The sequence below is a fragment of the Elephas maximus genome, chromosome 24 (genome assembly GCF_024166365.1).
Source record: "Elephas maximus indicus isolate mEleMax1 chromosome 24, mEleMax1 primary haplotype, whole genome shotgun sequence".
NCBI classification, from domain to species: Eukaryota; Metazoa; Chordata; class Mammalia; order Proboscidea; family Elephantidae; genus Elephas; species Elephas maximus.
In genome coordinates, this window is record NC_064842.1 from 27705077 (window position 1) to 27728240 (window position 23164).

The 23164-nt window shown below is 40.9% G+C and overlaps 1 long non-coding RNA gene across 1 annotated transcript in view; it reads right to left on the minus strand.

Moving 5' to 3' along the window:
* Positions 1–1273: 1273 nt before the first annotated feature.
* The window catches only part of LOC126067089 (uncharacterized), a 48847-nt gene continuing 26956 nt past the window's right edge, over positions 1274–23164 (minus strand). Inside the window, exon 3 of the long non-coding RNA XR_007515322.1 lies at positions 1274–1303. This is a non-coding gene — a long non-coding RNA (uncharacterized LOC126067089). The remainder of the gene's footprint in view (positions 1304–23164) is intronic.

The window sequence follows — 23164 nt, forward strand, 5'->3', positions numbered from 1 at the left end:
AGGATTATTTAAAAAAAGGAAATTCCATAAAGTCCATGTAGCTTTTAAAAAGTATTTTTGTTCCCCTGACTTCTTTTTTTGTCCCTCTTATTCTATTTCTGTGTTTCCCTCTTTATGTTCATGGTCTGAAACTGAATAGCAATAAAGTGAAAATCAATGTCCTAAAGACATGTTCCCGGGTAGAAAGACAGGTTACTAAAATCGCTGCCTCCATGGATTAGACAGCATTCTGGGTGAAGTTGGAGGAAGATTTGCAGGGTAATTGAAGTTGTTGATGGTTACAAGGGAAATTTTTATTCTATTATCACTTCTGAGCTGGGTGGTTAACCAAAAGATCTGCAGTTCAAATTCATCAGCTTGGAAACCCTATGGGACAGTTCTTCTCTGTCTTATAGGGTCTCTGTGAGTCAGAATCGACTCAATGGCAACGGGTTTTTGGTTTTTTTTTTATCACTTCCTCTAGCGAAAAATGTAACATGGGTTATAGTTACATGGGTGCTACAGTCAAATTTGTCACTAAACACTGGGAAACTATTTGTTCACATTTTCTGTTTGAGACATTTGCTGCAGGAAAAGTCCTCCACTCAGACCCTCTTATGCTAAATCACATACACAGCATATGATACTTGGTGTTGGAGTGGGGTCACTGGACGGTAGGGGCAAAACAGTAATGGTATCTCTACAAGTGACATGATAGACATGCCATGCTGCGTGATCCTCATGGCTAAAATGAGACTCCAGTGGCTGGAGGGAATGGAAAGTGATGACGTGGGACGCCTGAGCAGTACTGTAACCTCAGATGATGTTCACAGGCAGGTCTGTATAAAGTGAATGGGCTAAGTGCTTCGGACAACATCGTGGAGAGAGAATGTTGTGGCATCATATGTTAGTCTCTGCCTGAAGAGAGAGTCTACTCGTCAGGGAGAAAGCAAAATAAAGCTTGTAGACCTCCTATTTGATGTTTGGAAATGTACTCTGGAAGAGAATAGAGTTTATACATTTAAAGGGGGAATGTGTTTTCACAAAACTTGTCCAAGCCCACTACTTCCGGGATCAACTTCAACTTTATGTCTAACAGGCTACACGTCATTTGACAAATTTCTATTTAGTACTTACTAAGATCAAGGCAGAGTCCTGGTGTCAGAGTGGTTAAGAGCTCAGGCTGATAACCAAAAGGTAGGGAGTTCAAATCCACCAGTTGCTTCTTGGAAATCCTATGGGGCAGTTCTACTCCATCCTGTAGGGCACGTAGGAGTCTGAATCGACTCAACGGCAACGGGTTTTGGAAGATCAAGGCACTGCACTGAAACCAGACAGATATACAAAGACACAAAGATATAGCAGACATGGAACTTGCCCTAATGAGGACTAGAAGCTAATAAGAGAGAATGATATATACCTAAAGAGTTATTCTATACGTACCCATATCAGTATACGCTTTTATACTTCAATGTGTCCGAGTAATGACCACAGTACCTTCCATTAAATAGATTACACGCAGATAAATAAGATACATGTGAGCAGGACTATTGTAGTGGATAATGCACTGGAATGCCCTTATAGAATTTTTTTTTTTTTCAGAATTCTGGAAGCCAGGGTAACATTCCAAAACCTTCTTTTTAATAGATAAATATAATATAAATGATTCAAAAATGACCTCTGTGTATTAGCCCCAAGTTGTTTACTTCTTCACAGCAAGCCCATTAGCTTGAAAAAGCCTGCCGGCATGTACTCAGATTTGTACATACCCAGTTGTTTTAAAAATGCTGAAATAAGCAGATATTTAGCCACTTAGAGCCTGCCTGCTTTCCATACCCCATGAAATTCCACTCAACATCTGCTAAACTTTGTACTTATAAGGACCCCCGGCTGTATCTGTCCTTTGGGGCTCTCTGACCCAGAGACTCCCCACGTTGCTGCCAGAGGACATCATCGCCACTCCCCATTTCTCTTTCCCCTCTGGTGGCTCCCTGTGGCTGCTTGCCTCTGGAAGACCTGCTGTGGGGGGCTGCCCCCCTGCATGTGGCTGTCAATAGGTCAGCCCCAATAAATAGCTTGTTGTGCAATGCTGCTATCTCGTGGCCATATCTTTTTCCTTGATCAGCCATGAACTCTCTCAAACTCACTATGTAGAAATTAGTTGCTGGTCTAACAAGACCACCAGTAAAATACAATGCTCTAAATCCAGAAAGACCAGTCACTGGAAAAAGATATTATATTTGGTAAAGTAAAGGGCTAGCGAAAATGAGGGAAACCCTCAATGAGATAGATTGATACAATAGCCTTAACAATGGACTCAAATATACCAACATTCATAAAGATGGCACAGAGCCAGGCAAAGTTACGTTCTGTTATGTGGAAAGTCACCATGAGTCCAGCCAGCTCAACTGCAATGAACTACAACATGAGCTTGTTTATAGCTCTTTATATAATTGAACGAATGATTTTTTTTCTCAGTTTTTTTAGGTAAGTACACAATTTCCTCTGATTTTAGAGTAATTTCCATAGGGATATACACAATGAGAATAGGAAGGAAGCTACAGTTTACTACTTACTTGTGACTGTAGCTAAATGGTTAGGTTAGTTTTTCACGCCATTTCTCCCCAATATATTCTGGGGAGGGAGAAAAAAAATGCAAAGTACATTGAGTCAATGATACAGTGAGGGACTTACTTTGCTGTTGACTCTGACAATAAAGTGAGGATGAGATGTGGATTATAATGAGAACATGGTTGAGTATAAGGTTTCTTGAAAGCAGTACTTAAATGTTTCAATTCTATGAAACAAATATTGGTGTTATATATCCAAATAAATAGTCTTAGTATTTTGAACTTTTGTTAATTTATACAAATTTTATTTTTATTTAAATGCTGGTCCTTCATAAGTTTTAATAATTAAGCTGGCTCCATTAAAATTAAACAATTAGTTCTAATAATAATGGAATGGGATATTGAAGGAGGAGGAAAGGGTGCAATCAACATCTTTTTTGTTTGTTTTGTTTTGGAAAAGCAGTGCACAGTAGTGGAACTTTTCTAGAAGTCTGACCAAAAGATTAAAATGAATATTTGAAATATGTCCTGTAAGCTTCTGGTTTGAAAAGAAAAAAAAAAAAAGGCAAGCTAACAGCAAATGACTAGCATGCTTTTCTCTAATTTATACCCTCTTGGTCCTGCCCTGTGAGAGTCATTCTTTCCACTAAAGACCAATAGCGCTCTTGTGGAAGGCCATAAGCACTTGGCATGGAACCCGGGAGGTCACCATGATGGAATAACAATGCCAAGCCACCTGCCTTCCTCTCCACAGCGGCAGTGGCTGTACCCAACGTATTACAATGCTTTCTGTTATGTACCACCAGTCCCTAACTATGCTACATTCACTTACACTTGTACTTGCACGTGGCTCCAACTGGTGATTCCAGGGACTCCCTTTCAGTCACTCCCTTTCAGTCATTCCAACACTGGAGATGTTTACATACAGGTTTTACCTCTCCCTCCCCTTTTCCTTTTCCTTTACCTTGCAGAGTTCAGCCAGTCCTATCTACCACATGACCTGCCCACCTCAGCCCTGCAACTACATGACCTGTCCTCCCCTAGTTCTAATGTATCTAGTATGAATATCTCCACCTCTTCGGTGGAAGAAGAACAAGACAGAAAGGCCAGAGACCTTCCCTCTATTCATTCTCACCCCATTCCCTCTGTTCCTCACACCCCAACACTAGTCCATGGTATTGAATGTGGAGGAGAGAGGAAAAGAGGTAAGACCGTAACGCTTCACCCTAATACTGTACCCGCCTCCCCCCTACCCACGTTACCCCCTTCCCCCATGGTATCTGTAGTGAGAAGAGTAAGAGGAAGATGGCAGAAAGATTGAGCCAAAGAGAATGGAGACCTCACTGCTCCTGACCACCTTGACCATCCCATTACCATCACCATCCACAGGGGTCTCCATCTGCTCCTACCTGTCCCATCTGCTCCTCATCACCTCTCTTTCCAGATTTCCTCACATGGTGCTTTCTTCTTTAGGAGCACCAATCCTTGGTCCTCACTTCTTCCCTGCCTCCAAGGCTCAATAATTCCAGCCCCAAGCCACGAAATCATCATAGTGGTTTAGACCTGTGGGTTCTTAACCCTGGTTCTAGGACTGTAGCAGCTGAGGGGGACGTGACATCCAGAGTTAGGGCTCTGTCAAAGTGGGTTTTGCTCTCATCTCCAAAATGCCTATAGGATAAAGCACCAATTTCGTTATAACCTAGCTCCATTCTTCCCTCCAGCCTTACCTGTTGCCTTCTCTCCTTCCTGCACCCTCCCTTTATTTAAGCCAACATAACCACTTATATTTTTGCTCATGCTATTTCTTTTGTGTGGAATGCTTGTCCTTCAATTTCTTGCCCATTTGATACTCATTCTTCAAGGAGCAACTAAAATGTCCTCTCTGTAGCTCTTCCTTTACCTACCTCTTCCTCTCCCTCCAGGAAGAATTCATTGCTCCCTGTCTTAGTTTCCTAGGGCTGCCATAACAAAATACCACAAAGTGGGTGTCACATCCACTTTAATTTATTCTCTCACAGTTCTGGAGGCCAGAAGTCCTAATTAGGGTATCAGCCATGTTGATTCCTTCTGAGGGCTCTGAGACAGAACTGTTCCATGCCTCTCTCCTAGCTACTGGTGATTCCCAGCAATCATTAGCATCCCGTGGCTCACAGATGCATCTTCACATGCCTCTTCCCCCGGTGTGTCTTTCTGTGTCTGTTTTCCTCTTTTATAAGACACCACTCAGATGGGATTAGGACTCGCCCTACTCTGGTGTGACCTCATGAGAACCTAACTGATAACATATTCAAAGAAAGACCCTATTCCAAACAAGGTCACATTCACAGGTACAGGGGTTAGAACTTCAATATCTCTTTGAGGGGGAGAGGGTACAATTCAACCCATAACACTCCCTAACCTGAATTTCCATCCTTCTTCTTGTGCATCCCTCTTTTAGAGCATGTATCATACTGTATTAAAGGTTTTGTTTATGTTTTGCCCTCCCCTTTGCACAATACACCTACAGGAGGAATTTTTCAAAGGTCAAGAAACATATCTGGTCCATCTTTAACATCCAAAGAACTAGTGTATGGTAAAATAAGTATTTGATGAAGGGAGCCAAAAATATGATTTATAGTTTATTTGGTTCTATAATTTAGGTGTGTTACAGATTTTTTATAGATTATTTATTAAAATAAAAAACGTTTTGCACCTACTACATGCTGGGAACTATTCCAGGCCCCAGAGATATATCCATAAAAGAGACAGATAAGGCACCTACAGTTATGGACATTTCATTGTGGGGGAATGGACAAACAAGCAAGTAAATAAATAATTTCAGAGAGTCTTAAATTCTGTGAATAAAATGAAGCAGGGTCTTGTGATAGAGTGGCCAAGTGGCACATTTACATGAAGTGACCAGAAAAGGCCACTGAGGAAATATTAGAAACATTTGCTATGAGACTAGATAGAAAGGAGCTGCTGAAGATCTGGGAGATACAGCATTCTAGACAGGGAACAGCAAGTGCACAGCGTGAAGTATGAATGAGTTTATCACATTCGAGAAACAGAGCAGTCAGTGTTTCTGGAGAAAAGTGAGAGAGACAGCACCAACAGATGAAGTAAGGACAATAGACAGGGGAACAGATATTTAGGACCTCACTGATTCTAGTAAGGAATATGAAAACTTCATCACCTTCTGTGTGCTGGCTAGTGTCAGGTATTCTTGCCTTTCTTGATGTATAAAAACCACCCCAAAATTTAGTGGCTTAAAAGACCACCATTTATTTGCTCAGGATTTTACAATTTTGGCAGGGCTTGGTGGGGACACCTTGACTCTGCTCCACGTGGTGCTGGCTGAGGTCACACATGCAGCTACATTCAACTGGGAGCTCACCTGGTGCTGGAACAACAAAGATGGCATCCTCACATGCCTGGCACTTCAGCTGAGGTGGCTGGAATGATGGGAACTGGTAGGCCTTTCATTTTTCACATGGTTTCTCATGATTTAGTAGTCTATCCTAAACCCCTTTTCATGGCAGCTTGATCCCAAGAAGGTGAAAGCAAAAACCACAGTGTCTCTTAAGTCCTAGGGCCAGAAATCTTAGAATGTCACTTCTGCCACATCTATTAGTCAAAACGAATCACAAAGCCTGCCTATATTGAACATCCATCACCCATGGATGACCATATTCAAAGGAGGGGAAATAGATTCCACTCATTGATGGGAGGAGTGGCATACAGGGATGGCAGAAATTGTTGGCCACCACTTTAGAAATTATCTACCAAAGCCTGTCCTCTAGCCAAAACATTCACTTTCCTCCCAATAACCCTAAAGCCTCATCCGATTATGACACAAGGCCTGAAGTTCAGTGTCTTGTGATCTTTATCAAGTATATCCAAAGAAAAGACTCTTCAGGTGTGACTTCCTTTGCTTGGATACCTGTAAATTATATAAATTGTCTCCCTCTCATACACCCAGCATCCAATGGTGAGACTGGGATAGTTGCTACTCTGGTCCATAGAAGTCACTAGTCCATGCTATTGTCATTGTTAGGTGCTGTCAAGTTGGTTCCAATTCATAGCAACCCTATGTACAAGAAAATGAAACACTGCCTGGTCTTGTGCCATCCTCACAATCCTTGCTATATTTGAGCCCATTGTTTCAGCCACTGTATCAATCCATCTCGTTGAAGGTCTTCCTGTTTTTCACTGACCCTCTACTTTACCAAGCTTCTCCAGGGACTGGTCCCTCCTGATAACAAGTCCGAAGTACCTGAAATGAAGTCTCACTATCCTCACTTCCGAAGAGCATTCTGAATGTACTTCTCCCAAGACAGACTTGTTTGTTCTTCTGGCAGTCCATGGTATTATTCAATATTCTTTGCCAACACCTTAATTCAAAGCCATCAGTTCTTCTGTGATCTTCCTTATTTATTATACAGATTTTGCATGTATATGAGACAATTGAAAATACCAGTATTGCTTGGGTCAGGTGCACCTTAGTCCTCAAAGTGATATCTTTGCCTTTCAACACTTTAAACAGATCTTTTTGCAACAGATGTGCTCAATGCAGTATGTCACTTGATTCCTTGACTGTTGTTTTTATGGGTATTGATTGTGGATCCAAGTAAAATGAAATCCTTGAACACTTCAATGTTTTCTCCATGTATGATGTTGCTTATTGATCCAGTTATGAGGATTTTTGTTTTCTTTATGCTGAGGTATAATCCTTCTGATGGTGGATCTGATCAGTTAGTGCTGCAAGTCCTCTTCACGTTTAGCAAGCAAGATTGTTTCATCTGCATATGGCAGGTTGGTAATAAATCTTCCTCCAGATCTGATGTGTTCTTCTTCATCCAGTCCAGCGTGTCAGATTATTTGCTCAGCATACAGATTGAATAAGTATGGTAAAAGGATACAACCCTGACGCACACCTTTCCTGACTTTAAGCCACAAACTATCCTCTTGATCTGTTAGAATGACTGCCTCTTGGTCTATTTACAGGTTCCACATGAGCACAATTAAGTGTTCTGGAATTCTCATTCCTCCCAATGTCATCCATAGTTTGTTATGATGCATGAAGTTGAATGCCTTTGCATAGTCAATAAAACACACGTAAACGTCTTTCTGGTATTCTCTGCTTTCAGCCAAGACCCAACTGACATCAGCAATAATATCCGCCATTCTACGTTCTCTTCTAAATCTGGCTTGACTTTCTGGCAGTTCCCTGTCAATGTACTGCTCTAACCATTTTTGAATTAGCTCTAGAAAAATATTACTTGCATAGATATTAATGATATTGTTCAATAATTGCCGCATTCTGTTGAATCACCTTTCTTTGGAAGGGTCACAAATATGGATCGCTTCCAGTTAGTTGACCAGGTGGCTGTCTTCCTAATCTCTTGGTATAAGTGAGTGAGCAACTCCAGTGCTGCATCTGTTTGTTGAAACATATCAATTGGTATTCCATCAATTCCTGGGGCCTTGTTTTTTGCCAGTGCCTTCAGTGAAGCTTGAATTTCTTCCTTAAGTACTGTTGGTTCTTGATCATATGCTACCTCCTGAAATGGTTGAACATCAACCAATTCTGGTCCATAGCAATTCTAAAATCCAGTCATGAACATTTCATGAGTTCCCTCAACTCTCATGGCAGGGCAGGAAGACACAGAAATTTCCTTAATTAGGGCCAGTTCTGCTCTCTAGGTGTAGTTTCCTGTCCATTATTCTCTGTTGCTGTTGGCTACACCCTATAAGTTTTCAACTCTGCCACTTGAGCCATTTTCCCTTTTCCGTAGTAATTGAACTCTGCTTGTACCTGGTTCTGATTTCTCAGCCTTCTTCCTGACTGAAGAAAATTAGCTGCCAGAATCTCTTTTCATTTTGAGTGGTATCTGTTCCTTTTAGTCTGAGTTGGTACAACTTCTTTAATATCTTCATGTGCTTTTTATTTACCAAATTATAATCCACTTCAGGGGGCATTGGTGGTTCAGTGGTAGGAATCTCGCCTTCCACAAGGAAGACCCAGGTTTGATTTCTGGTGAATGTACCTCGAGTGCAGCCTCTATGTATTGGTCAGTTGAGGCTTGTGTGTTGCTGTGATGCTGAACTAGCTTCAGAGGAGCATCCAGACTAAGATGGACTAGAAATAAAGGGCTACCGATTTACTTCCAAAAATTAGCTAATGAAAACCCTATGGATCACAGCTGTCCAATCCACAACCGATCATGCGGATGGTGCAGAACAGGACAGCATTTTATTCCATTGTGCATGCAGCTGCCATGAGTCAGGGTCCAGCTTGATGGCAGCTAACAACAATCCACTTTATTTAACAACAGCTATATTCACAAATCTTTTCAAAAGAGGGCCCTCTCTACTTTGGGCTGAAAGTTGGGGTACTGTGAAACAATATTCTTAGGTTCTTAGAGCCCAGTTGCCTAGGAAAAAAGATCTGTGAGTCACCACTTTATATCTCTATGAGATGTTTCCTTTTTTTTTTTTTTAACATTTGCCAGTTCAACAATTCTCACACGTTCAATTCAGGAATATTGGTTACATAGCATTCATCATGTTGTACAACCATAATCACTATCCTTTTCCAACTTATTTCATCACCACTAACAGAAACTTAATGTCCCCCCTCCCCAAGCAATGACTCTCCCTTTCCTGCTCTTTGCCACCCCTGGCAACTGGTGATAAACTTTGGTGTCTATGCATTTGCCTATTTGGTATAAGTAGGATCATACAATAATTGTCCTTTTCTGACTGACTTATTTCAGTCACCATAATGTTTTCAAGGTTCATCCATGTTTTGGTACACATTAGGACTTTGTTTCTCTTCACGGTTGAGTAATATTCCATTGTATGTATACACCACATTTTGTTTATTCATTCACATGTTGATGGGCATTTAAGTTGTTTCCACCTTTTAGTTATTCCAAATAGTGCTGAAATAAACATTGGTATACAAGCATATGTTTGCATTCCTGCTTTCAGTTTTTTTGAATATATACCTAGGATTGGGATTGCTGGGTCATACGCCACCCATTGGGCTTCTTCCTTCAGTACCATTATAGCATATGATCAGGAACTGATGGTACTGAAGGAAGGAGTCCAAGCTGCACCGAAGACATTAGTGAAAAACAAGTCTTCAGGAATTGACAGAATATCAATTGAGATGTTTCAACAAATGGATACAGTACCAGAAGTGCTCACTGTTATATGCCAAGAAATTTGGAAGACAACTACCTGGCCAACCTACTGGAAGAGATCCATATTTATGCCTATTCCCAAGAAAGGTGATCCAATCAAATGTGAAAATTATCAAACAATATCATCAATATCACACACAAGCAAAATCTTGCTGAAGATCATTCAAAAGCAGCTGGAGCAGTGTATTGACAGGGAACTGCCAGAAATTCAGGCCGGATTCAGAAGAGGACGTGGAACCAGGGATATCATTGCTGATGTCAGATGGATCCTGGCTGAAAGCAGAGAATACCAGGAGGATGTTTACCTGTGTTTTATTGACTATGCAAAGGCATTTGACTGTGTGGATCATAACAAATTATGGATACCATTATGAAGAATGGGAATTCCAGAACACTTAATTGTTCTCATTAGGACCCTGTACATAGATCAAGAGGCAGTTGATCGAACAGAACAAGGGGATACTGCATGGTTCAAAGTCAGGAAAGGTATGCATCAGGGTTGTATCCTTTCACCATACTTGCTCAATTTGTATGCTGAGCAAATAATCTGAGAACCTGGACTATATAAAGAAGAATGGGGCATCAGGATTGGAGGAAGACTCGTTAACAACCTGCATTAGCAGATGACACAACCTTGCTTGCTGAAAGTGAAGAGGACTTGAAGCACTTACTGATGAAGACCAAAAACCATAGCCTTCAATATGGATTACACCTCAACATAAAGAAACAAAAATCCTCACAACTGGACCAATGAGCAACATCATGATAAATGCAGAAAAGATTGAAGTTGTTAAAGATTTCATTTTACTTGGATCCACAATCAACACCCATGAAAGCAGCAGTCAAGAAATCAAAAGATGCATTGCACTGGGTAAATCTGCTGCAAAGGACCTCTTTAAAGTGTTGAGAAGCAAAGATGTCACCTTGAAGGACAAAGGTGTGCCTGACCCAAGCCATGGTATTTTCAATTGCATCTTATGCATGTGAAAGCTCAACAATGAAAAAGGAAGACCGAAGAATTGATGCCTTCGAATTGTGGTGTTGGTGAAGAATATTGAATATGCCATGGAATGCCAAAGAATAAACAAATCTGTCTTGGAAGAAGTACAACCAGAATGCTTGTCAGAAGCAAGGATGGTGACCTGCATCTTAAATACTTTGGACATGTTGTCAGGAGGGATCAGTCCCTGGAGAAGGACATCATGCTTGCTAAACTACAAGGTCAGCAGAAAAGAGGAAGACGCTCAACAAGGTGGATTGACACAGTGGCTGCTACAATGGGCTCAAGCATAATGATTGTAAGGATGGCGCAGGACCGGGCGGTGTTTCATTCTGTAGTACATAGGTTCGCTATGAGTCGGAACTGACTCGACGGCACCTAACAACCTAACAAGGATGGTACCCATTTCTCCATCAGTTACCTGTTGATGCATCACAAACCAGCCCGAGACCTTATGGCTTAAAACAAGTGTTTATTATTTCTCATAATTCTGGGCAGCGCTTCTGCTCTAGCAGTTGTTGGCTCAGGCTCACTTACGTGGTTGTGTTTAGCTGGTGAATGAGCCGGTCTATAAGAGAGCCTTTTTCATATTTCTGGGGCCTTGATACTGACTGTTGGCTGGAGTGTCTTGGTTCTCCTCACATGGTGTCTTGCTCCATGTGCAATGTCATCCCCCCAGGGCCTCTCCATGTGGTCTCACTTCCCAGCAGCATAGCCTGGGAAGTGTGGCTACTGGGTTCCAAAAAGGCAAAGTGAAAGCTTCCAGACCTCTTAAGGGCTAACCCTAGAGCTGGCATAGCATCACTTTTGACTCTCTTGGTCAAAGGAAGTCCAAGGGCCAACACTGATTTGAGGAGAGGAGAAATAGACTCCACTTTCTGATGGGAGGACTATACAAAGATGCGAGAAATTGTTAATGATCATATTTATAGACAGGCTACCACATCAGGTCCAGCTCACCCTCTGCATCCCTTGTCTCTCCTCACCTGGGACCTTGCAGACTCAGACTGCAGAATTTTTAGCACCTCCAGCCCAGGACTCAGGAACTCACTTGAGTCCCTTTTAATGCTTGTTGAGCTGTGACTTTGACCCCTGGTTCTCATTAGTGGGTTTCTACATTGTTCCTAAGACCCAGAGCTTGAACTACATCCCAGGTCTGGTAATTAAATCATTTCCTTGCTCCTGTTGAGGTAAAATGACTACTACTAGTAGTAGTCAGGGCTAGTATTTATTAAACCCATTCTCTATACTAAACAAACCTTGAGGGTTTTACATTACCTCTGTTTTTCAAATGAGGAAATTGAAACCCAGAGTTCTACTCCCCACTTCACGGGTTGGGTATTGCACAACTCTTGTCAGTTCCCCTTACCTTAATTAGGTGCTAATTCCTAACCCTCTGCCTGGAGTTTGAGGCCCTGCTATGTACTGAGATTCTTCCTTAATGCTAGCCATTTTTCTTCTTTCTTTTTTTTTTTCCTTTAAATTAAACAAGTATTCTTTATACAAAAAAGTATAGTATATAGCTTGATTTTTCACAAAATGAACATGCCTGTGTATTTAACACCTAGACCAAGAATTCAAATATTATCAGCACCCCAGAAACCCTCACAGCCCATTCCTGCTCTACAAAGGTAACTACCACCGTTACTTCTATTATTATATATTAATTTTGACTGTTTTTAACTTTATATAGATAGAATCATCTGGTATATATCCTTTTGTATCTGGTTTCTATTGCCTAACATTTTACATATGAGATTAAGTCTTATTATTGTGCATAGCAATGGCTTGCTTATTCTCATTGCTGTAAAGTATTCCATTGTATGACCATTCCACAGTTTATATATCAGTTCTTCTATTGATAAGCATTTGGATTATTTCCCAGCTAGGAAATGCTGTTGTGAGCATTCTTCGATATGCCTTTGGTATGTATGCATATGCACACATTTCTATTGAGTATATACCTGGGAGTTGTAGCAATTATGAAACAACAATTTTCCAAAGTATTTGTACCAATTTTCACTTCCATCAGCAACGTATGAGAATTTCAGTTATTCCACATCCTTATCAACACTTGGTATTGTCAATCTTTTTAGTGTTAGTTATTCCGGTGGGTGTATAGTGAAACCTCATTGTGGCTTTAATTTGACTGATAGCAAATGATACTGAGAACATACTCACATGTAGCTAGACATTCAGATATTGTCTTTTTTGAGGTAACTGTTGAAATCTCTAGCCCACTTTTCTATTGAGTTGTCTGTCTGTCTTATCTCCTTGATTTGAAGGAGCTCCTTATATAGTCTGGATACGAGTCCTTTGAAAGACAGACATGTTGCAAATGTTTTCTCTATTCTATGCGTTACCTTTGCAATATCTTAGTGGTATTTTTGGATAAACCTGTCTCCCAAGTATCACTACTTCTAGATTGGCGTTGTTACATTCTACCTCCCAAAGGGGCACCTCTTCCAGGGACTCTCTAGCACTGACTGCTGCCTGTGTCGTTGCTGTCAGGATAACGTGTTCTGATGGTTGCACTGAGCTCCCGTAGAGTCCAGCACACCTGTTCCTGTCCTTTCAAGGCCTGCCCCATACCAGCAGGCAGATCCGGTTCAGGTTCTGGCATCTTTCAGTCTGCTCAGACTCCCTGCAGTTAACTAGCTGTGCCCAATCGAGCTCCGAAAATAAGTTCAGGGTGTCCAAACAATTGACTTATAAATGAACTTTTGGAACTCATGACTTGGTACATTGGGGGATCCCATATGTTCTATTTTCTTCTGTCTTAGTCACCTGGGATCAAGTACCTCTTCTAGCTTCTACTAGCCAAAGTGAACTGGAACATTAAAACCATGGTCATGAACCACCAAAACACCTCTATAATTTAGTACCAGCCCACCAATTCACAAAAGAAATTATACTGTGGGAAAATGAAGCTGTTATGCCAAATTAAGTAATTCAACAAAAAATTGAGTGTCTAATATGTGCTAGTCACCGTTCCAAAGACTGGAGAAGTAATAAAAGAGAAAGCAAGCAAGCACCATCACATGGTACTTACACTTTAAATGGAGAGACGGATAGTGAACAAGCTAAATAAATATAATGCATAGCATGTCAGGGAACCCTGGTGGTGCAGTGCTTAAGCACTTGGCTGCTAACTAAAAGGTCAGCGGTTCAAATCCACCAACTGCTCCTTGGGAGAAAGATGTAGCAGTTTGTTTCCATAAAGATTACAGCCTTGGAAACCCTATGGGGGACGTTGTATTCATCCTATGGGGTCACTATAAGCTGTAATCAACTTAGTGGCAAAGGGTTTGGTTTTGGTTTTCGAGAACAGCAGGCTGCAGCCCTGAAGGAAAAGGAAAGAACAACCATGCGGGGAGGGGAGACAGGCCTAAGGGCCACACTACTGGGCCAGGGATTTGGTTGATGGGCAGGATCCCTGAGATCTTGAGTGCACGGGGAGAAAGAAGAAGATTCAAGGAAAGACCACGACATGAGAGGGGATTCACAAACCGAAGACCCAGAGGTTAGGCAGACGGGCGTGGCTTGTTGCAGGGAATTAATAAATGAGAAAAAGGGCTTTGATCCCATTAAGAGATTTTACTAGTGCACAGCTCATTACTCAAGGTCAACTTCTCTCCAGCATCTGCCTGCTTTTTTGGTCATTCTCTAGTGCCTTAAGTTATTACTTTTTAAAAATATTTTGTGCATATTTTATTATTTTATCTGCAGGACAATTAGTTTAACCAAACTACTATACCATTACTGAAAGTAAGACTTCTTTTATTATTTTCTAAAAATTCAAGATGTTGTCTGTCTTCTTTAGCAAATCTATCTTGCTAGATATGCGTTCTGTTAGTTCTGATGTATACCCCTCTTTTTGGACACTAGGTAGATGACATTGAGTTGACTCTAACGCATGGTGACCTTATGTGCAAAAGAACAAAATGTTGCCTGGTCCTGTGTCATCCTCACGACCACCAGCATGTCTTGTGTGTCCATAGTTGTGGCTGTTGTGCCAGTCCGTCTCACTAAGGGACTCCCTCACCCTCAGTGGCCCTCCCTTTCACTAAATACGATGTCCTCCTCTAGCAACTGATCCCTTCTGATGATGTGTCCAAAACAAGTGAGCTGGACAATGTTCTGTTGTGATCTGTAGTTTTCATTGGCTAATATTTGGAAGTAGATCACCAGACCTTTCTTCCTAGTCTGTCTGGAAGCATCACTGAAATACCAGCATAGGTGACCCTGCTGGTATTTGAAATACTGGTGGCATAGCTTCCGGAATCACAGTAACATGCAAGCCACCACAGTACGACAAACTGATAGCCCAAACCAAAAAACCAAACCTGTTGCCGTCAAGTTGATTCTGATTCATAGTGACCCTATTGGACAGAGTAGAACTGCCCCACAGGGTTTCCAAGGAGCACCTGGTGGATTCAAACTGCTGACTTTTTGGTTAACAGACATAGCTCTTAACCACTAAGCCACCAGAGTTTCCATGTGGACAGTAGTTCTCCTTAAATAAGATGTATATTCTTTGTTAGTTTATTGGGGCTCTGCTCAGATATTAAGGAGTCCAAGTGGTACAGTGGTTAAGCACTCTGCTACTAAATGAAGGTTGGCAGTTCAAACCCACCAGCTGCTCCACAGGAGAAAGGCCTAACAGTCTGCTTCCATAAAGATTACAGCCTTGGGAACCCTATGGGTAGTTACACTCTGTCCTATAGGGTTGCTATGAGTCTAGATCAACTCACTGGCAATGGATTTTTTGGCGGGGTGAGGGAGGCTCTGATATTGGAATACCCAATTGGGTAGCTACCCTTCATTGAATGAAAGCTGAGGCAGTCTCTACTCCTATGGTTGGCAGTGTAGAAGCAGGCAGGTTAACAATCCCATTGAAGACGATGGACGAAGCCTTTATATTCTGTTTCTTCTTACTTTCGTAGACCAAGGATCAGTTAAGACGGCATTGTGTGAGCTTTGTACTTGTTATTTATTGCTGCATAACGATATTACCATTGTGATCATTAAGGTTGTGTGTCAACTTGGCTGGGATATGATTCTCAGTGGTTTAGCAGTTATGATGTACTTTGGCAGTCGTGTAATGATGTGATCACCTCTGTGATGTGATCTGATATAATGTGATCACCTCTATGATAAGTTCTGCTATCAGTGGCCAATCAATTGAAAGGGAGTTTCCTTGGGGGTGTGGCCTGCATCCAATATATATGTGGACTTTCTGGCAAAGCTTGCTGGCTTTTGCTCTATTCTGGATCCTGCATTTGGCTTGTTAGTATCTGACCTCTGGTTCTTGGAACTTGGGCCAGCAGCCTACTGTCTTACTTGCTGATCTTGGATTTATCCTGTGACCCAGCAGCCTTTCATCTGACCTGTGAATCTTGGGTTTGTCAGCTCCTGCAACTATGGGAGTCAGGAGAAGCCTTCAGCCTGATGCCTGACCCATGGACTTGGGGCTTGCCAGCCTCTACAACCGGGTGAGCCATTTCCTTGAGATAAATCTCTCTCTTTCTCTCTTTCACTCTCTCTTTCTCTCTTTCTCTCCTTCTCTCTTTCTCTCTTTCTTTCATCTATCTATCTATCATCTGTCTGTCTGTCTATCTATCATCTATCTATTGACATATATATGCACTTCACTGGTTTTGCTTCTCTAGAGGACCCAGCCTGAGACAACCACAAACTTAGTGGTTTAAATAAACACACATTTACTATCTCACAGTTTCTGTGAGTCAGGAGTATAGGTACAGCTAGGCTGGATCCTTTGTTTCAGTGTCTCACAAAACTGCAATCGAGGTATCGGGGGGGTTTGGGCTCATGTGAGACACTGCTTCCAAGCTCACTGGTTGTTGGCAGCATTCAATTCTTTCCGGGCTGTCAGACTGAGGACTGGAGTTTCTTGCTGGTTGTAGGCTAGAGGCTGCTCTCAGTTTCTTGTCATGTAGATCTTCCCAACATAGTCATTTGCTTCCTCAAAGCCAGCGATGGAGAAAGAGGCTCCTCAAAAGATAGGCATTGCATTCTAATGTGACATAATCACATACACATGACAATGTGCATCCTGTCACCTAAACCGTATTCTGTTGGAAAGAATCCAGTCACAAGTCCAACCCATACTCAAGGGGAGGGGACAAGACAAAGGTATGAATACCATGGGGACCATAGGGGCCATCTTAGAGGCAGTCTGTCTGCTATAAGCATCTTTTTGGCTACTTGGGGTCAGGGAGACTAGACACACTCATGCATTCAAAGTCAACCTCACCACAGAAGGGTCCACAGAACTGAGCAGTACATGTTCTACCCAGGATCCTCTGCTTTATGGTCCTCATGCATGAGCCCCCTGATATTGGCCTCCAAGCTCTTTCTGAGCACACAGAGCTGGCTACAACTCACCTCCACCTAACTGCTGCAGCGACTCGGCTCAGGCGAGGCATAGAGAGTGAAGTTAGGCATGAGCCTCACTTAGGTGCCACATCCCCAAATTCCCCATGTTTTTAAAAATAACATTGAACAGCTTCCACAGCTGAAATATTTCAAAAGTATTAAAATAAATTAGTATACCCTTAAATTATGTAGGCATTAAGGAAGATTTTAGCATGGAAAAGTGTTCCATGAAAAAATCTGTATACAAAACACTAGATGTTTCAAATACGATTCTTTTTAAATTCATGAGTATATGTGCATATAAATGTGAAATGTGTTTATCTCTGAGTGGTAAGGATGATTGTTGATTTTATATTTCTTCTTTTAACTTAGCAGAATCAAGAAATATAATGAAGTGTATCACTTTTGTTTTAAAGGAAAAATCTTTAGAAGTTTTTTGCTTATTTTTATTTTAGAGCATAAGCTATTTGAGATTAGAGAAAAAAAACTTAAGTGTTATTTACGTATTCCCTAGAGAAACTCCCTTGGACATAATAGATTCTTAATAAATGTTTTTGAACAAATATTTTAATTTCAGGAGGCTTAAAACTAAATTTCAAGATTGTCTGTGGGAATATGCAAACAAAAAATACTAATTTACAGGCATTGTTAAAAAAAAAAACCTAAACTTAGACTCTACTTGAAGCACTTACTGATGAATGTCAAAGACTACAACCCTCAGTATGGATTACACCTGAACATGAAGAAAACAAAAATCCTCACAACTGGACCAAAAAACACAATCATGATAAATGAAGAAGAAATTGAAGTTGTCAATGATTTCATTCTACAGGGATGAACAATCAACATCTATGGAAGCAGCACTCAAGAAATCAAATGACATAATGCATTGGGCAAATCTCCTGCAAAAGACCTCTTTAAAGTTTTAAAAATCAAAAATGTCACTTTGATCACTAAGGTGCACCTGATCCAAGCCATGGTCTTTACAATAGCCTCATATGCATGTGAAACCTGGACAATGAAAAAGGAAGAAAGAAGAAGAACTGTTGCATTTGAATTAGGTGTTGGCAAAGAATGTAGAATATAGCATGGACTGCCAGAAGAACAAACAAATCAATCTCAGAAGAAATACAACCAGAATGCTCCTTAGAAGCAAGAGTGGTGAGACTTTGGCTCGCTTACTTTGGATATGTCATTAGGAAAGATCAGTCATTAGAAAAGGACGTCATGTTTGGTAAACTAGAGGGTAAGTGAAAGTGAAGGAAACCCTCATGAGATGGATTGACACAACAGCTATAACACTGCACTAAAACATACCAACAATCGTAAAGATGGCACAAGACTGGGCAATGTTTAGTTCTGTTATTCATAAGATCATCACGCACTGGAGCCGACTCCACGACAACTAAAAACAACAACTTCTTCTAATGAGCACCCTCCCGCAAATGCAGTCAATAATTATACCACAAGGGTGCAGATGTTAAGGGTGGCGGATTGCATGACTGTTGGTTAAGAACTGTCTGTTGTTATGCTGTTGTTAGGTGGCATCAAGTTGGTTTCAACTTATAGTACTTATATGTACGACAGAACGAAACACTGCCCTGTCCAGCACCATCCTTACAATTGTTGCCATGTTCCAGCCCTTGTGGCAGCCACTGCGTCAATCCATCTCGTTGAGGGTCTTCCTCTTTTTCACTGACCCTCTATTTTACCATGCATGACGTCCTTCTCCAGGGACTAGTCCTTCTCCAGGGACTAGTCCCTCCTGATAACTTGTCCAAAGTATGTGAGATGAAGTCTTGCCATCCTTACTTCTAAGGAGCATTCAAGCTGTACTTCTTCCAAGACAGATTTATTCTTTCTTTTGGCAGTCCATGATATATTCAATATTCTTCACCAACACTGTAATTCAAAGGCATCAATTTTTCTCCAGTCTTCCTTATTCATTGTTCAACTTTAGCATGCGTATGAGGCCATTGAAAATACCATGGCTTGGGTCAGGCACACCTTAGTCCTCAAAGTGACATCTTTGTTTTTTACACTTTAAAGAGGTCTTTTGCAGCAGCTTTGCCCAATGCAGTCTGTTTTCTGGTTTCTTGGCTGCTGCTTCCATGGGCATTGATTGTGGATTCAAGTAAAATGAAATCCTTGACAAATTCAATCTTTTCTCCTTTTATCATGATGTTGCTTATTGGTCCAGTTGTGAGGATTTTTGTTTTCTTTACTTTGAGGTGTAATCCATACTGAAGGCTGTAGTTTTTGATCTTCATCAGTAAGTGCTTCAAGTCCGCTTCGCTTTCAGCAAGCAAGGTTGTGTCATCTGCATATCCCAGGTTGTTAATGAATCTTCAACCAATATTTTTTTCTCTCTCTATTTTTTATTGTGCTTTAAGTGAAAGTTTACAATTCAAGTCAGCTTCTCATACAAAGACTTATACACACGTTGTTATGTGACCCTAGATGCTCTACCTATAGTGTAACAGTGCACTCCCCCTCTCCACCTTATATTTCCCACATCCATTCAACCAGCTCTGTTCTCCTCTGCCTTCTTATCTTGCCTCCAGACAGGAGCTGCCCACATAGTCTTATGTGTCTACTTGAGCTAAGAAGCACTCTCCTCACCAGTATCTTTTTTTGTCCTATAGCCCAGTCTAATCTTTGTCTGAAGAGTTGGCTTCAGGAATGGTTTTACCTTTGGGTTAACAGAGAGTCCGGGGACCATGTCCTCTGGGGTCCCTCAAGTCTCAGTCAGACCATTAAGTCTGGTCTTTTTACTAGAATTTGAGGTCTGCATCCTACTTTTCTCCTGCTCCATCAGGGATTCTCTGTTGTGTCTTCAACCAATCTTGATGCCACCTTCTTCCTCATATAGTCCAGCTTCTTGGATTATTTGCTCAGGATGCAGATTGAATAAGTATGGTAAAAGGATACAACCCTGACGCACACCTTTCCTGACTTTAAACCATGAAGGATCCCCTTGTTCTGTTAGAAAAACTGTCTCTTGGTCTATTTACAGGTTCCACATGAGCACAATGAAGTGTTCTGGAATTCTCATTCTTAACAATGTTACCCATAATTTGTTATGATCCACACAGTCAAATGCCTTTGCATAGTCAATAAAACACAGGTAAACATCTTTCTGATATTCTGTGCTTTCGGCCAAGATCCATCTGATATCAGCAATGATATCCCTCAGTTCACATTTCCTCTGAATCCAGCTTGAATTTTTGGCAGCTCCCTGTCTATGAACTATGTCAAATGTTTCTGAATTATCTTTAGCAATATTTTACTTACATGTGATATTAATGACATTGTTTGATAATTTCCATTTCTATTGAATCACCTTTCTTTGGAATGGGCATGCATATGAATCTCTTCCAGTGGGTTGGCCAGGTAGCTGCCTTCCAAATTTCTTGACATAGATGAGTGAGCACTTCCAGCACTGCATCTGTGTGCTAAAACATTTCAAGCGGTATTCTGTCAGTTCTTAGAGCCTTGTTTTTCACCAATGCCTCAGTGCAACTTGGACTTCTTCCTTCAATACTATTGGTTCTTGCTCAAATGCTGCTTCCTGAAATGGCTGAAGATCAACAAATTATTTTTGGTACAGTTACTCTGTGTATTACTTCTGTCTACTTTTGATGCTTCCTGCATCCTCCAGTTGAAGAGGAATGGTTTCAAATTCATTTTAAAAAATAACATTTCAAAATCTACCTTGAAGTACAACACTGTCAGTGATAGGATAATATCCATCCATATACCCACAAGGAAGACCACGTAATATGACTGTTATGGACTGAATTGTGTCCCACAAAAATAACATGTGTCAACTTGGCTAGTCCATGACTTCCAGTATTGTGTGATTGTCCACCATTTTGTCATCTGGTGTGATTTTCCTATGTGTTATAAATTCTAACTCTATAATGTTAATGAGATGGGATTAATGGCAGTTATGATAATGAAGCAGAACTTAATCTACCAGATTAGGTTGTGTCTTAAACTGATCTCTTTTGAGACATAAAAGAGAGAAGCAAGAAGACAGACATGGGGACATTGTACCACCACGAAAGAAGTACCAGGAGCATAGCACATCTTTTGGACTTAAGGGTCCTGTGCTGAGAAGCTCCTCGACCAGGGAAGATTGATGACAAGGAGCTTCCTCCAGAGTCAAAAGGGAGAGAAAACTTTCCCCTGGTGTTGGCTCCCTGAATTCGAACTTCTAGCCTCCTAGACTGTGAGAGGATACATCTCCCTTTGTTAAAGCCATCCACTTGTTGTATTTCTGTTATAGCAGCATTAGATGACTAAGACAGTCCTTGTCATCAATCTTCCCTCAGTCTAGTAGCTCCTCAAAGCAGGAACTTCAGGCTTAAAGGACACTCTCTGCTCCCAGCACTGCTTTCTTGGTGTTATAAAGTCCCCCTTCTCCCTACTTGCTTCTCTTATATCTCAAAAGAGATTGGTTTAAGATACAACCTAATCTTGTAAATTGAGCCCTGCCTCATTAAAGTAACTGCCGATAATCCCACCTCATTAACATCATAGAGACAGGATTTACAACACATAGGAAAATCGCATCAGATGACAAAATGATGGAAAATCACACAATACTGGGAATCGTGGCCTAGCCAAGGTGACAGATATATTTGGGGGACACAATTCACTCCATGACAATGACTATTATTCAAATTTATACACCAATCACTAATGCCAAAGATGGAGAAATTGAAGATTTTTGCTAATGTCTACAGTCTGAAATTGATGAAACATGCAACCAAAATGCATTGATAATTACTGGTCATTGGAGAACTCTAAAGTTGGAAAGAAACAGAAAGGATCAGTAGTTGGAAAATATGGCCTTGGTGATAGAAACGATGCTGGAGATCACATGATAGAATTTTGCAAGACCAATGACCTATTCATCGGAAATACCTTTTCTCAACAACGTAAATGGCAACTGTACACATGGACCTCACCAGGTGAAATACACAAGAATCAAATCAACTACATCTGTGGAAAGAGGTGATGGAGAAGCTCAGTAACATCAGGCAGAACAAGGCAAAAAAAAGGGCTGACTGCAGAACAGACCATCAATTTACTCATAAAAAGAGAAAACCAAACCCAGTGCCATCGAGTCGATTCCGATTTGTAGCGACCCTATAGGACAGAGTAGAACTGCCCCATAGAGTTTCCAAGGAGTGCCTGGCGGATTTGAACTGCCAACCCTTTGGTTAGCAGCCATAGCACTTTACCACTACGCCACCAGGGTTCCAATTTGCGCCATATGCAAGTTTAAATTGAAGCTGAAGAAAATTAAAACAAGTCCATGAGAGCCAAAGTATGACCTTGAGTATATCCCACCGGAATTTACAGACCGTCTCAAGAACAGATTTGACGCATTGAACACTAAGGACTGAAGACCAGGCAAGTTGTGGGATGACATCAAAGACATCATCATGAAGAAAGCAAAAAGTCATTAAAAAGACAGGAAAGAAAGAAGAGACCAAAATGGATGTCAAAAGAGACTCTGAAGCTTGCTCTTGCACATAGAGTAGCTAAAGTGAATGAAAGAACTGATCAGGTTAAAGAGCTGAACAGAAGATTTCAAAGGGCAGCTTGAGAAGACAATCATTGTAATGAAATGCGCAAAGACCAGAGTTAAAAAACCAAAAGGGAAGAACACACATGGTTATTCTCAAGCTGAAAGAACTGAGGAAAAATTCAAGCCTCGAGTTGCAAAAGAATGGTTTAAAAAAATGAAAATCTCAGGTGACACAGTATTTCTTGTTTTAATCCCGGTTTTAACTGCAGTTCCTGGTATAACTTTTGAAATGGTTATTAATAGTAGAAAAGCTGGTGGAATTGTAGTTACCCCTCCTGTTTTGGTTCACCACTATAGTAGCTGGTAATGAGTATTGAATGATTTTGAGCTTTTGGATGGAGGAGGAACAATAAGGAGCCATATAAGTAACCCTTGTATAATTATTTACTATAAATGAATCCTTGCTTTTTTTTTTTAATTACTT